The sequence below is a fragment of the Halyomorpha halys genome, unplaced genomic scaffold (assembly GCF_000696795.3).
Source record: "Halyomorpha halys isolate HHAL.00 unplaced genomic scaffold, Hhal_1.1 Scaffold692.1, whole genome shotgun sequence".
Classification (NCBI taxonomy): domain Eukaryota; kingdom Metazoa; phylum Arthropoda; class Insecta; order Hemiptera; family Pentatomidae; genus Halyomorpha; species Halyomorpha halys.
Genome location: NW_027113553.1, coordinates 805,342 through 814,863, shown reverse-complemented (window position 1 = coordinate 814,863; position 9,522 = coordinate 805,342). Strand labels below are relative to the sequence as shown.

General features: G+C 28.6%; 1 long non-coding RNA gene across 1 annotated transcript in view; it reads left to right on the top strand.

The window, feature by feature from the left end:
* LOC136796661 (uncharacterized) overlaps positions 1-7,953 on the top strand; it is a 19,502-nt gene extending 11,549 nt beyond the window's left edge. The window contains exon 3 of the long non-coding RNA XR_010844416.1: positions 7,619-7,953. This is a non-coding gene — a long non-coding RNA (uncharacterized lncRNA). The remainder of the gene's footprint in view (positions 1-7,618) is intronic.
* Positions 7,954-9,522: the final 1,569 nt, after the last annotated feature.

Here is a 9,522-nt window from a genome sequence, read left to right as displayed (position 1 = left end):
TACAGAATCGACCTGAGGATCCCTGAGCCCACTCTATCCCCCACGTGTGAGGGGTAGAGCAGAGCTCAAGAAATTGAAAAGAATATAGCTTCCGAACTTAGGTTATTTTTTTTTTTTTTAACGGTAATTTAAAATTTTCTCATTTGAGAATTTAGAATGTGATTTTGCAATATAGTTTCTTAATTAATTAACGTGTAATAGTGAGATTGACGACAAAATTTTAAACATATTTTTTTCTGATTTTCCTGAATATAATATGCCATGTTTATTAATATTAATCTTTTTATTAACGTCCACTTTTACAAATTTTTGACATAATTAATTAATTTTGACGAGACTGAATCATTTTGAATTATTGTCATTATTAAACTTTTAAGTGAGACTCCTAAGTAAAAAATAAAAAACAAATTATAGTTCAGGAATATGAATAATTATAAAAAAAGGAAAAGAAAATACAAGCAAGAAAAGGAAAGGATAATTATTGACCTTAAATAATAAACAAATCAACAGAAATCATTACAAACAGATTGATTGATTATAATTATATACATAGTAAGAGCAATAATATATAATTCGAAAAATCCACAGGCTCAGAAATTTTTCAAACACTGATAAAGCATCATGAAAGCACATTGTACGGAACTGGAATCTGATCAACTTCTTTGTGTGTTTATCTAGTCTCAAAAGTCAAATTTAAAACAAAATTATTTAGGTGGACAATTTTTGATCACTTAGTCGTTTTAGTAGAATATAACACATACAACTGATTTGCTTGTTATTATGTTTATTTATTATGAAGTTAAAACATAGCATATATTATGGAAATAATAGACTATATAACGTGTTTACTACTCTGCATAGTTTATTAAATTTGGATAAGGCAATTGAATACCATATAAGTAGGCTAGTTTAATTATAACAAAGAGAATGTTACTAAAGTTATTTTTTTGTTTAATCCCCTAAGAATCCTTAATTTGCAAAATTTAAATCATAACTCAATGGCATAAGTGCTGTTTGGTTACGTTATGTAGTTTTTTTACTTTTTAGTTATGAGTATATTTATTTACCTATTTGTTATATTCTGTATCTGTCATAATACTGTATTTTATTGGTCTATGAACAATACTATTGCCTTTATTCATAATTGATTACATATTTAAAGCAGCTCAGGAGCTCTTAATTTTTTCTGATACGCATACAAACAAAAAAAGATTATTGACTTCCAACAATTATTGTGTAAAGTAATTGTTTGGGCACCATTTTAATATTTGTTTAATGAAAGTAATTCACTTCACCATCATTGAAACTAACAATTAACCATACTAATGGTATTATACTATACTCAATCTGTGGACTTATTTTCCGTTTTCCCATTGAATGAACTTCTATTTAATGTTTTGCTATAATCCACTCACTCTCAATAGGTATGTGTTAATGTTATTTTTTCAGAAAATAATCATTACTCCGAATACCGACTGAGATGCGGAACGATTTGACCAACTGACACAGAAGTGAGGCCGAACTGCAGAAATAGCTTCAAGACGTGACCGAGTAGCTTGTGGCCCAGCCGAAGAAAAACTACCTCCTGGTCCCGTCACGTTCCTAGCTCTCACCTTTCCTATAATACATCTGCCATTCAAATACGGTCCTCCTTTAGCAAATATTTCATGAATAAATAAATAAATAATCTTGTATGACCAATAATAATAAATGGATAAAATATTTGTAAACTATTTTTTATCATGGAATTTCTTGTAATAGAAAGTTAATATTTTTTAATTATTCATTCAAGTTTTTAGAGTGTTAAATACGTTCTAATTTTTCCATTACGTACACCCTAATTGCCCTACACTACATTGTTCCTTTGTCGACGTTTCGGGGCTCTCACTTCATCTTCAGAACGACCCATTTGGTTAATTCCTCTATTCAACAAAATTTGCTTTTTAATATAATTCAATATGAACGTTTAGCCCAAAATATACCTGAATGGTATTACGTATTTATTTAAATCATTCCAGGAAATTAGTCAAAATTAACTTTATTTTGAGAGCCTTGATGCAATTAATTAGGACTCTCCGATCAATACCGTGATTGCTCTATCCTTATTCAGAGTATTACCGCTAATTAATAATTAGGAATTAGGTTTCAGAAATCTTGGGAAATATTATTTTGTTACAAAACTCACAGAGGAAAGAAATTATGTGATCCGGAAAGCTTATCATAATTATCATTTATGTTTTAATGATTATAATTTCATAAATTACAACTAACGACTTGTATCGTAGATGAACATCACTATAAACTGTAAACGCCTGAGTCATCGTAGAACACAATGGAGAACATGCGCGATTAAATAGAGAAAGTATCACTGTTAGCAACTTAAACTTACTCCAGTTGGAAAGGTGATTGAATCAGGATAAAAGCTCTTAAATGCGCTGTCGTTAACTTTATATTTCCACTACTATGACCATTTTACATAGTAAATTAAAAATTTATTCTACAGAATTTAGAGGAAGTGTGCACAATTTTTAAGAATTGTAGACTGCCTCCACTCCTTGTATTTATAATAGATTAATTAATTTGGAAATGGTAATTTTTAATTTTGACCAATTCTCCTTTTCATTTTAAACAATTATGAGAAAATCCAGGAGAAATTATAAGATATTAAACGCATTTATCAGCATCAATGACTGTTCTGAGTATACCTCCGAAGAAGATAAGTATTAAGTCAAAGCGAAGCTGACAGTGAAAGTTACACCATCAATATTATTTCTATCGCCCCTGTGATAATTGTTTTTCTTTTAATTACTGTTTATTTCTCTCTATTATATAAAATCTAATTTAGTGTTATATTATATTTTACATATGATCACCGCGTGAGATTTTATTTTACAAATAAGGTAGAATAGATGGTCAAAATTTTAGATTTAACTGATGAAAAACGCATTTTGTGAAAAAAATAAAAGAACAAAAGAAAAAAGGTCATCTGCATCAACTCATTCACACTTTAACAGTCGTTGCAGTATCTAGTCCACTCTTTATTATTATGTATACCCATGTGTTATCTATATATATATATATATATATATATATATATATATATATATATATATATATATATATATATATATCGATTCCTAACCTTCAGTGCTTATCGATCAATTAAATGAACAGTTAAATAATCTGTAAAATGGGGGTTGGCCGGCGTTAGGTGGCTGGGGGTACTCTATTGTTAATAATTTATTTCAACATGAAACCTAATATTGTTAGATTTAGACTTAATTTAAAGAAATCGACTTTTTATTATTTACCCATCCATTTGACGGGTGCTAGTAGAAATAGGTATAAAAGAAACGCCTAATGTTAAGGAAGATTCCGTTTGTTGTGTGTATAACTACTTCTTCGAAATTGTACATCCGTGAGTTACTTGGCAAAAGATGGAACTTTGGTTTAAAACTTAAACCGGTCAACCCTTTTATGCATAATTGAAATTTGGTGGCTCCTAATCGATTTGTCTTAGTTTATGAACCTCCAATACACGAGTAATCAAAAATTCCAATGGGCAATGTCGCTCGCTGATTTTCTTGTCTAATGGCACAGCTCAAAGAAAGTGTTTTTCGAATTATTTACTTAATGTATTCCAAAGATAGAGTAATTTCCCTACAGAGGGGATTTTCTATTAGTAGACAGATGTGCCGGTATTAAAATTTACTCAATCTTTCTTGAAGAATAGTTTAAGTTAAGTTCTTTCATTATTTTCAAATGGTTTTCATGGATAGTGGCACACTTTGCTAACCAACAAGTTGGAATTAGTTCTTTTTTTTCGTTAACAGAGACATATTTTAAACTGAACTTTACGATGTTTTAGTTGAAATCTACAGTTTGTTATACATGGCAGGCAGGTGAAGCAGAGCGTGGACTAAATGAGATCGGTAGTTCTGTGCTGGAACAAATGACGGAATTTATTTCAGCTTTTACAGTGACAATTGTACTGGCCGGCAAATAAATCAATTTATGGTGAACCTATATCGATATTGAATATATAAATTTCAGATCAATTCGTGGTATTAGAAAAACCCATATTTAGTAAAAAGTTTTACAGCAGTAAAGAAGTTTTTTTTTAAGTTCAGTAAGATCATTTTTTTTTCCTTTTGTTTCTACTTAACACGAGATACTCTAAGATGGATTTAAGAATGTGAACTACTATTGCTTCATACTGAAACAAAAAAAATGCCAAAGTTGGAATCAGGTCAACCAGAATAGCTAATATTCCTGTTGGATGTGCCCTTCGTTTATCATAGCTTCTTAAAATTTAACTTTTTACTCAATTTTAAAATGATTGAAGCGTAGATAACTACAATGCGACTGGATTTAAAAATCCTAAATTTACAAAAGTTTTATTGGTTTCTGAACAATTCAAACATTGCTTATTTACTGTTAAATCAAAGTTCTAAAATGAGGACAGTACGAAAATCATTTCGTTTATTTCACGGTATACAATAATACCTCTGAATAATTATTTGTTTAATAATTTAATATTAATTAAAAAAAATTAAAAGTGAATAGACATGTATATAATATGCGACTTTATTAAAACATAATTTTAAAAACTCATTCTCATGAAGGTGTGTAAACGAACATTTAGCAGTTTATTGTGCTATATTTTTTTATTATAAAAATATGTACATTCCGATAAAAGATTTGTTAGCATGTATCTAACATGAGCAGTAAGGGATTTGTGTTTTTTCACTGTGTACCCTCGCAGAATATCTAAGTTTACTATTTTCAAGGATATTGACGACATTCAAAAAGTTTGTAAATGACAAATTCTTGGTGCCAAATAATATGCTTTTAAGAACGTGAACCCAATTTGAATCAAGAACAGAAGCCGGAAGTTTTCAGGCAAAACTACAAATAATTGTGAAGATATTTCAAAAAATGGAATCTGAAATAAGAATAATACTATACACTATGCGTTAATAAAAATATCACAGGTAAGTCACACAAACATTACCAAGCCGGAAAAATTATAGTTTTATAACTACTCAAATAAAGATTAGATAAATTTATGTGAGCAATTACCAAACTTGCATCAGGTAAATATACAAGTTATGTTTGTATTTATCATAAATATCTCAAGAAATACATGAAATTTTGTGAATGTGAGATTTATCGAAGACATCGAAGGTATTGAAGCTTGAATCTTCAGGAAATTCCAAATCTTAAGAGGTTATCTTCCTCCTAATAGAAAAGATAGTTTCAAAATAGATTTTTTTTTTTTTAATTTAAGAATTAAACTTGAATTTTTATTATATTAGGAATAAAACTATATTAAATGAGATAGCAACATTAAAACCTGACTATAAAGAAATTAAACTATAAACGAAACCATAAATGTTAGCATTTACTGATATTACCCCGTAGAACAAAGAAAATTTGCTACCATTTGTAAACTGTCCAAATAAAACCCTACTGTTTTCATCTCTAGAAACATGAAGTAACCAACATACAAAAAATTTAAAAAAAAAAATTGAGGATTGACCTCTAATCTATGTCAACCTGGTAAATATTAAAAAAAATTCTGAGTCTCACATAGTGTTGTAATTGCACATGTATTTTTATGTTTTGATGATAATAGTTAGTCTTTCCAACAATTAAAAAAAATTCCAAGATGTGGTTGATTTCCTTTATTAATTAGTGGAATGTAGTTAGAATTCTTAAGAGGGGAGTGGTTTACTACACAATCGTTATATTCATCTAAACTAATACGAATCATAAGAAATTTATATAATCTTTTCTAGTCGTTTAAAATCCCAACAATCCCAATATAGAATACGAACGACCGCTAATAAAAAATACAAATATAAGAGAAAGGCCGAAGATACCGGAATAGCGGTGCATTTACTACTTGGGCTAGTACTGGAATATGTAACAGGGAGTGGAACCTATATCTCTTGTCTACCTTTATTTATTTTTAATAAAAATCAGCTTTTTATACTCATATAGTTTATTTAATTCATCATCTATAAAAAAAATCAATATAGCTTTTTTTAGGCAGGTACAGTCTCAACTGTAGGATGCTCGAGTATTCTTAAGATTGTAATGTTTATATATTATTATTTTTTTGAGGAAATTATTCGTATCAATGAAAGTTTCACGTGGTTATTTTCGTCTTGTAACATTAAAAACCACAAATATTTGTTTTATCCCACGCTTTTTGACTCGATTTTATTGATTATGTCTACAACTAATTAAATTTAAAAAAAACAACACAATATTTGTAATTTTTTTTATGACCCCCTCGATGACAAGGGTCATTTCTGACCTAAGGAGGGGAGAGGTTTGTTATCTACAGGGTACCTCCCCTATCCTTACACTATCGAGGAGAGTCAAGTTTCCATTTCTTGGGACCACCACTGAAATAAAAGTTGACCCCCAAGACCTAATTCGAACAGCCTGCTCCTAGGTTGCAGAGACCTATGCCTCAACTCCCTGAGCTAAAGACGGCCCTTGTCACTTTTTCAAAACCTTAAATTTGTCACATAACATTTTTTTTTATTTAGTTTATTTCTGATAACAGATAATATTCACTAAATCATCCCTCATATCTCTGCCTCATTTATAACTGCTTTCATTGGTTAATTCTTATTTTTCGTACTTACAATATTCAGTTATTACTTCATAATAGTATAATTTGATATTTCTTTACTCCAGTAAATTTATTTTGAACATTAAATTCTAACCAGTCAGATGACATCAACCATTTATTTCTTTATATTACTTCTACGTTTGCTTCCTTCTTTAAATATCTGTATCACTGCAACCTCTTGGGTTTTCTGCTCAGTAATTTTTATTTATGATTAGAGAAGTACTATTTCTCGAATGACAGCTACAGAAAAAAGTAATTTGGTCAGAATCATATTTAATCACCAGGAATTCCTCCAATTAAGTGTACCCACCTTAAAGAGGCTGGGTGTACCCCAGGTGATGCCCTTCTGACTTCATAATTTTTAAAATAATAATGCATATAAATAAATAATGCATTTGAATCAAGTAAAAAAAGAAAGTTATAGACAATTGAATTACCAAAAACATTCAAAGAATCAACTGAGAGCAGGTAACAAAAAAAAAATATATTCGGATTCATCACTCTAAAAAATAAAAATTTCCATCAAAATCAAACCAATTGACATTTTCTCTTGAAAATTTATCTAGATCAATTTGAAAACCTCTTTTACTCGTAAATACTTTGGTTGAATTCAAATTTTTTAGAGCTGTTGAAAAGACAACTCCTCTCCCATTATGATGTTAACAATAAATTTTATATTGGCAATATTCGAAGATAATAAAAATAAATTCAAGTGTATTTAAACACATATAAATAAAATGCCCAATATCAGATATCCTAATTAACTCAGTATAGTCCGATTTGTGTCATGTTTATTTAAAAATGTTCTCGATACCAAATAAAATTGAAACTGACACCCCATGCATTATATATTTCATGAATTTGCAAAAATCTGTACGCGGTGAAAGAAAACAAAATTCGTTGTCGGTTTAAGCACACCATAATCATAAATTTTTTTTTACTTCTGCATATTTTTTATGTCTGTTGCAGCCAGAATCGAACCTCGAACCGGACCTGGACGAGAGAAGAACTACCCAACTCCCTTTAGATTTAGAATAATTTATTTCTACTTATTGATATGATTCTCCTCTTTTTTGTTTAATGTTTAGATTGCCTTTTAGAAACCCTAATATTCTTTTTCTCCACCACATTGAGGAAACCATTGTGCAGAGTTAAGGAAAAATTTGTTATAAATAAAACTTTAACTTAATTTCCATGGTCTGATTTATATTAATTAACGAATCATTAATAACTAAAGATGATAACCATGATTATTCAGTCATAGTTTTATTTATAACTCGTTTTTGCCCAGCGCAGGGGCTATGTATTATTTTTCTCGCATGTAAAGCACTATTAGTTTTAGATTTTTTTTCCCCTCCTGTGGTATATGATATAAGCATCCACATATTAAGATATGCTTACCATGCATGTCATCCATACTGCATAAAGGAAATATCTTTGTCTGTTGTGCCAATTTTCTATCCTATATTTTTTTGAGGTCTTTGATTAAATAATTTTATATTATTACTTTTTTATTTCTATTTTGACCACAAACCCATATTACCTACTAGATTACTTTGGTTGCATAATATGAGAGACTTTTAATATTGAAGAGAGTTAAAATGAATTTGTTAGTTATTATTTTATTTAGCTGTATTAATTGAAACCGAAATTTATTTCTTGAATTGTGGTACATTTTTCTAAGCCGAAATTGAAGTATTTTTTCTCAAAGTTTTGCTTAACCTATCTTTTCTGTTCTAGTTGGAGTCTAAAAGAACATCATATTCAATAGTTAAAATTAGTGCCCATCATAATATGGTGAATGAATAAATATGGTGGCTCAGCTGTAATTAAATTTTGATTATTTTAACTTCGTGAACAAATAATTAAAGTAAATATCATTTAATATTAATAATAATCGGAAATAATTTTCATTTCGAAATTAAGTTCTAAAAGTATTGGAGTTAAAAATAAATACGTTTCTAAAAATATAAAACATTTATTTGTCATCAAAAACGTATAAAAAATAAGGATTTAAAAAGTTAATTTTTTAATATTTATTTTTAACAACCATAAGAGAGAACTAGAAAACTCATCTGAACAGTTATGGTATTCTATATGGACCAGTAAGCGTCTATGAGTTCATACATTTAGCAGTTTTCAGAACGGGCGCTGCTACATATGGTGTACGAGCCTCTTATATCCTAAACAAAAAAATCCACAAAACAAAAACTTGAAATAAATATTTAGAATCTAAAATAATAAGTGTAGTAAAAACATTGGTAATATGGGCCAAGAATAACAGAGATGTGAAGTGTAAATACAAAATTTATACTTTAGGAAAGAAGCTCAAGTACAAAATATTATCTTTCAGAAATAAAAATAGGCGGTATAAATAAAACACAGATTTAAATTTAGATTAATAGCAATAAAGGCAGAAATTTTAATAAATTGCCTATCCTGGAGAAAAACAAAAGAAACAATTGAATTCGTAGGTCAATGTCTTAATACAATATTGAAGTGAAATAAATATACATAATTTTAATTAGTTAGACTGAAATATTCAAGCTGTTATGAAATAATAAAAAAAAAAAAATCAAATTTAACAAGTTTAAAGTTTTTTAAAGTGATAAAAAGAATGAGCTAGTTTTTAATTAGAATGATTATAATAATTTAATATTTAAACATGTCGGTTTCGTATCAAATTTAACGCAAAAAGCTGTGATTAATAAATATAAGATTTATTATTTTTATATTATTCATACATACAAATAAAAAGCGTATATAATATTTTCCCATCTGTCTCCTTAATCCTACACTCATCTTATTTTTTGTATTTAATTGAACGCTTGTATAAATTATTCAGTGACTAAATACGACACAAAATATTAAAT